This window comes from Sorex araneus, chromosome X (genome assembly GCF_027595985.1).
Source record: "Sorex araneus isolate mSorAra2 chromosome X, mSorAra2.pri, whole genome shotgun sequence".
In the NCBI taxonomy this organism is placed as follows: domain Eukaryota; kingdom Metazoa; phylum Chordata; class Mammalia; order Eulipotyphla; family Soricidae; genus Sorex; species Sorex araneus.
Genome location: NC_073313.1, coordinates 217,187,168 through 217,194,547, shown reverse-complemented (window position 1 = coordinate 217,194,547; position 7,380 = coordinate 217,187,168). Strand labels below are relative to the sequence as shown.

General features: G+C 39.6%; 1 pseudogene; it reads left to right on the top strand.

Moving 5' to 3' along the window:
• The first annotated feature begins 204 nt into the window (after positions 1–204).
• On the top strand, positions 205–538 carry LOC101549150 (60S ribosomal protein L35a-like; annotated as a pseudogene).
• Positions 539–7,380: the final 6,842 nt, after the last annotated feature.

Sequence of the window (7,380 nt, the reverse complement as noted above, 5' to 3'; positions counted from 1 at the left end):
GACCACAGTTCCTCTGACCATGTGCGGTCTACAGTGAACTTATTTTTAAGTCCATGCGATCTTACTCTAAAATTCTTGAAGAGGGTGGGAGGGGCAGTGTGCGGGGCCCGGGCAGCGCTCCCAGACGGCCACGTGCGCATGAGAGCCCCGGGGAACTTCCTCTGTCATCTCGGGCTCGTGCAGAGGCCGGGCTGAGCGGCAGAAATGGCCGGAAGGCTGTGGTCTAAAGCCGTTTTCTCTGGCTACAAGCGCGGCCCCCGGAACCAGAGGCAGCACACGGCTCTTCTCAAGACCAAAGGCGTTTATGCCCGCGATGAAACCGAGTTCTACCTGGGCAAGAGGTGTGCTTAACGTCTACAAGGCGAAGACCAACACAGTGACTCCTGGCAGCAAACCTAACAAAACCTGAGTGATGTGGAGAAAGGTGACCCGCGCCCGTGGAAACAGTGGCATGGTTCCAGCCAAGTTCCGAAGTAACCTTCCTGCTAAGGCCATTGGTCACAGAATCCGTGTGATGCTGTACCCCTCAAGGATATAAACTTACTAAAAAGTAAATAAACAAAGTCTAGATGTTTTTTAAAAAATTAAAAATAAAATTCTTGAACAAGTCTTACGAGTCATAAATGGAATGTTGAGCTAGGTCTGTCCATGCACAATCGGTAATAAATGGGATCTGTTTGCAGGGATTTTGAAATCGAAGTCCTGAAAGTGTGAACTTATCAAATGTATATCTAAGCTAAAATACCCCGTATAATCAATGTTGAGATGACCATACAGGCTCCCATAAAAGAAAAATAAGCTTAGAAAAGTGATTAAGAAAAGAATGGAGGGGCTGGAGCCATAGCACAGCGGGTAGGGTGTTTGCCTTGCATGCTGCCAACCTGGGTTAGATTCCCAGCATCCCATATGGTCCCCTGAGCACCGCCAGGGGTAATTCCTGCGTTCAGAGCCAGGAGTGATCCCTGTGCATTGCCAGGTGTTACCAAAAAAAAAAAGAATGGAAAAAACACAAAGCAAGAAGAAGACAAGGAAGAAGAGGAAGAAGGAGGAGAAGGAGAGAGAAGAAGGAATTCTTAATAATGTCAGTAAAAACATATTCACCAAAAAGAGAAAAACGAACAGACTACTCATTTGTGGCTGACAACAGCAGGGAAAGACTCAGCTTTTGCTAAAGACAGCAGGGAAAGAAACCTAGTCTTTAACTAGGAGCTTTTGCAAACAAATCCTCAATTGTGCTCTATCTAGACTGAGAATTTTAAGCCTTTTAGACTACATCTTTTCATAATAAACACTTCTCTAGTTTGGCTTCACAGTATTCTCAGCAGTACAGTAAAGCATTTTTAGATACAAATCAGAGAAACTGGCTTCCTTCCAGGTCACTTCTATGTTAATGACACATCCACAATAATCTGAATGAATTAACTCAGATATTCAGTGTTCATTTACAACTGAGTCTGTGTTGCCTTTATTGTTAGTGGCACAATAGCTCAAAAATAAAGATGCCACTGATAGATGACACCCTTGTGTGCATTCACTATGAGCTTTGTTTGCTACTTGAACTTGATTACAACCAACATCCATTGAGGAATATATAATCACTCATTCTCCCTTTAGTCATTCAAGAACATAATGAGTTTCAACAAAACACAGATGAATCCAACAGTCTGCATCACCTGGAGTGTCCTTGAAATGAAACGTAAACTTTCATTAGAACAAAACATTATCCATATTGAGAGAGAAACTGTAAGTTGGTACACTGTAGTTGACTTTTGTTAGAAACTCTATTTTGCCCGTGCTTATGAAATATAGATGCAAAGATACTGATTCTTTTAAATAAGATACAGAAATGTTTTCTCCTAAGTCTAAGGAATTGGGAGTAGAGCATAAATCAGTTCCAAATTGTAAGACAGATTTTTTTCTTTTTGGGGTCACACCCGGAGATGCACAGGGGTTACTCCTGACTCATGCACATAGGAATTACTCCTGACGGTGCTCAGGGACCATATGGGATGCTGGGAATAGAACCTGAGTCAGCAACATGCAAGGCAAATGCCCTACCCGCTGTGCCATTGCTCCAGCCCCATAAGACAGATTTTTCAAGTTGATTTATAAAAAATGACATCAATCTAAAAAAGTCAAGAAATAAGAACTTCAAATAAATATCATAAGACTGAAGTGGTGGCAGTGTGGAATCATTCTAGACAAAATATTTGTGTGCTATGGACTAGACAACTGAATTTATACTCTAACTTCACAAGCCCTGATACTTACATAATCAGATTGATAGCCTTTCTCAGATTAATCAGTTCTCTCCATATCAACTGATTGAATCCAAACCCATCCCAACCATCCTCCAAACACTTATAGGATGCTAAAAGGGAGTGAACCCTAACACTGTCATATAAGTTCATTAAATAGCCCTCATGGACACTTAAAAGTTACATCTTGGGAGAGAGAAAGAGAGATAGTACAGGAGCTAAAGAGCTTGTGTTGCATTCAAGACCCTGGTTGAGTCTCACCCACTCTTGACCACCACCAGAAGTGATCCCTGAGCAGGAGCAAGCCCTGAGCATCACTGGATGTGGCCCAAATCTGTCTTCCCCTCCCCACCTCCCTGAAAAAAAGCTCCATCTTAGCTGCTATTTTTGAACCAATTAAGTTTTTTAATTTTATTCATCATCTACTAAGCATCAAATCTGGGAAATTTTCAAAATTGTTGTTGTTCTGATTATCTTAATTTTTTCTAGTAAAGGGCTCGAGCGATAGCACAGCGGTTGGGCTTTCGCCTTTCATGTGTTTGATTCCTCCGCCCCTCTCGGAGATCCCGGCAAGCTACCCATGCATGATATGCCAAAAACAGTAACAATAAGTCTCTCAATGAGAGACATTACTGGTGCCCACTCGAACAAATCGATGAGCAATGGGATGACAGTATTGTATTATATGTTGTATGTTCTAAAATTTCTGAAAGGGAGAAGTTAATTGCTAAAATGAAAAATCAATAACTCAGAGTAAGAGATCAGATTTGATAGGATCTCTCTCAGCAGTAGGCTCGTTCCCTTCCCCACCTCAAGCAGAGCCACAGCAGCCGAGGATCTCTGGAACCCAGCCACAGCCATGCTCAAGGCCCCTCTCCACACGTTCGAATAAGCCACACACATGAAGGAACCGGCAGAGGAACCCAGGTGTGCAGGACCCGGGGCTGAGATCTCCAAGCCTGCTTGGATCGGGACTGGGCCTCCTCCACCCAGAACCCCATTTTCCAGTAGCTTGGCAGCTACACCCACAAACTGTGCCCCCCCCCGGCGTTGTGTAATCCTATCAACAGCAAAGATTCAGAGACTATAAAACAATGCTCCCAGACGTGTACAGATGCCTCTTATAGCCTAGTTTCCCCTCTCAGGGAACCTGGTAAGGTACCAAGAGTATCCTGCCCACACTGCAGAGCCTGGCAAGTTCTCTGTGACGTATTTGATATGCCAAATACAGTAACAATTATGAGTTTCATTCCCCTTACCCTGAAAGAGCCTCCAATACAGCACCGCTGGGAAGAACGAGTAAAGAGAGGTTGCTAAAATCTAAGGGCTAGGACAAATGGAGATGTTACTGGCACCCACTCAAGCAAATCGATGATCAATGGGATGACAGTGATACAGTGATTAATCATTTCTGAACCAGAGTAGACATTTTAGAGAGGATTTTTCTAAGTCAGAGAAGAATCCACAAAAGACAGATATTTTGCTTTCTAGTACTTTTTCTCTTAACTTGGGAGTACAAATCAAAAGTAAGCATGAGAAATATTCAATATCAATCATATCATTTTAATATTCATGAGAAACTAAAAACAGGTAAAATGAAGATTCAGGCTTCCACTGGATTCAAATATCTTTACATGTACTTGGAAAAATATTTCATACTAGAATTTTATTAAATTCATATGTGAGTTAGAAAAGAAAGATATACACACATCTTAGAAGACAAAGAAATGTAAAATCAATCAAGCAATTATCCTTACTAGAGCTTATAGACCTCTCTGAACACACCAAAGAATTAAGCAATCTGTGGTCAAATTCAAATCCAAGGTCATGGGCTAGATAATCATCTTTTATCACATTTGAGTCACTGAGTCATTGATTTTTGTAACTACAACTGTCATTCTATGTATCTCATGAAGAGTCTTCAATGCAAATCTGAGCAGTGAGCAGATACAAGTATCTACCTATTCAGAAGTAACTTTAGTTACCTGGGATAGTAATCATCTTTGTTTACATTTTCAATTTCAGGAAGAGTTATTAAGGATAGATATGTCTAATATTAACAAAAACCATGATGCTAGTACCTTTTGTTTGACCAGTCTGTCTATATTTGTGAATATTCTGTAATTACAATGTTTAAAAGAGTTGAAACTATTATAATGGGTCTATTGATAGTTTTGTCTTTTAGACTAATAATTGATGAATTATTGTTTGTATAAATTAGTAAGCTATACAGGTTCATCACACTTATAAGTTTAAACTATCAGAATTACTTAAAAAGTTTGTTAGCTTTTATAAAGTAAATAAAGAATATTAAATATAAAAAGGCACTTTAAATTCCTGGATGTGTTTAAATTTAGCAAAATTTTAGAAAGCTCTTTGTAGGAAGGAATGCACAGAGTAATGCAATTGTAACTCATCAATGCACAGAGGCTACTTCTAGCTCTGTGCTTAGAGGTTACTTCTGGCAGTGCTCGGGGACCATGTGGTGTCAGGGATCAAACCAGAGTCTCCTACGTGCAAACAATCCACTGAGGTATTTCTTTAGCCCCAAAAATGTCACTTAAGTATAATTAACTTTTTCTAGACTTATAAACAAAATCATTAGCTGTGTAAATAAGCTTAAAAGCTTAAGAAAGAATTAGGTATTACAATTTTCTATAACCAAGCAGCTGAATAATAGTCTCTAAACACAGAAAACATACTGATTAACACCAAAACTTTCATATCATCATTTTGGATCTAGAAGTTCTAAATTAAAGCTATTGGAAGATTCACCTTAGAATATAATCCTAAATGCTATTTGTTTCAGAGCTTTAGAATGAGCTTTCTACAACAAATACAAATAGAATTCAAGGTTATATACTAAGGAAAGATGATTATAATATGTTTGTTTAATATCTCAAGTCTCGTTTCAATGTTCTCTCTTCATGGTATTTCAATCTAATATTAATAAATGGTATGAGATGATGGTACAAAGTGAAATCACTCAAAACATGACTTCTGGAAAGTTCAAGAAGTTCTGTATGGCTGAACACAAAATACAAAGGAAAACAATTTTATTTTTTTCATGTTTGTTCATTTTTGTTATATTATTATTATTACTACTGAGGTAGCATTGTTTAGACTATTGTAAATATTTAGGTTTTAGGCATACAATGTCACTGGTACACACCTAGTATGAAGGTGCTAATAGTTTTCCACCACTGATCTTGGGTGTCTTCTTTTCAACCCATTTCTACCCCATCTTGCCTCTCTAAGCTCTGTAACCTCAGTTCTAACATATGCAAATTAATTAGTATGTTTTCACTGGTCATGGTCTTTTCCTCTCTTTTGTTTCTTTACATACCTCTTATCAATGAGATCATTTGACTTTCTCATTCTGATGAATTTCACCTAACATACCACCTTTTATTTCTACCCAAGTCATGGCAAATTGCAAAATTTTACCTTTTCATATACCTGAATGGTATTCCATTATATATATACGAATAGATGATATTTCATTATATACATATATAGTGAAATACTATTATACCATAGACATACACACACACAACATATATACATATCCACATACATACTTCTTTATAAAACCATCTGCTTGAGGACAGTCTAGTTGTTTTTAGAACTTAATTATTATAAGAAAAACCTTTCTTTTGAACCAACTTTGCCATGCTCAGGGCTTATTCCTTACTCTGCACTCACTTCTGGCAGGGCTCTAGGGACCATACGTGGTGCTGGGGATTGAACCCAGGTAGCCACATGCGAGGCAAGTGCCCTTATCACTGCACTATGTCTCTAACCCAAAGAAACACAAATTTACATCACATCACATATTTAAATGAAAATGTCGGAAGTCAAGGGCATAAGATTTTGAAGAGTTATAAGCAAGATTATTTTATTTTACCAATAGCAGAGTTATCTATTTCCAGTCTAATAGCTGGTTAAATGCAGAGCTCAAGTTAGAAACTATGGTTCACTTATATGTTGCTAAATATTTTTAAATATCTAGGACAGCATAATTATCTCACAAAACATTTGCCAGTTCTTTTTTTGTATTGATACAAAAATACAATTGTTGTATACAAATAAATAAATAAATAAATAACAAAAGAGCAGCTCATTCTGGTAGGGGACGAAATGTTGACAATAATAGAGTATTCAGAGGAGACTGGAAAATAGACCTTCAGATCTGCTGAACAGTGATAAAAAGTAGCCAAGCACAACACACACCATAACCATGCCGTCGGACCCCTCTGTAGGCTGTTTCATTCGGGGCTTCCCCAGAGAGAGGTGGGTGAGAGCCCTCCTCACCCTAAGGGACCCAGCCTCCAGAGCCAAAAGCCTCCAGAACTCCACCACTGCCATGCCTCTCCCCACACGCTCAGGCTGAGCCTCACACACGAGTGAATCTGCAGAAAACCCAGTTATGCAGGACTTTGTGACTGAGAACTGCAGGTTTCACGGGACTGGGAACAGAGATCCTCTGCCTATGCCTGCCCCCACCCCCACCCCACTGTCCCTGGCAACTCAGCAGTTACGCCCATAAGCCACCTCTGGTTGACGCCAGATAATTTCATCATCAGCCACCATCCAGATCACATGTTCTGTATGTATGTAACTGGAGCCGGGTGCACATTTGGGACAAAGGAACCACAAAAGCTGCTAGTTTTTCCTTAGCTGTTAGTATGATGCTCCATAATTCTTGAACAGTGGAACAGTGGAACAGTCCAGCAGATGCAGAAGAGGCAGGGTCCAATAGAGAAATCTCCCTTTTTCATCTTATTTTCTTATTCTTATATTGTTATTCTGGACTCCGTGCCAGGCTGTTTTCACTCGGTGCACCCCAGAGGGGGTCGGGTAAGAATCCTCCCCACCCCAAGGGACCCAGACCCTGCAACCGACCTCCACTACCCAACCGTTGCCACACTCCAGGCCACTTTCTAGACACATTGTAAGACACTTCCTGCCCATTTTCCATAATTACCACACTATATTTGATGGAGTTCAGACAGTAGGCAAAAAATCATATATGTATATATATGTATATATATACATATATATACATATATATATATGCCTCTCGGAGATCCCAGCAAGCTACCAAGAGTATCCTGCCTGC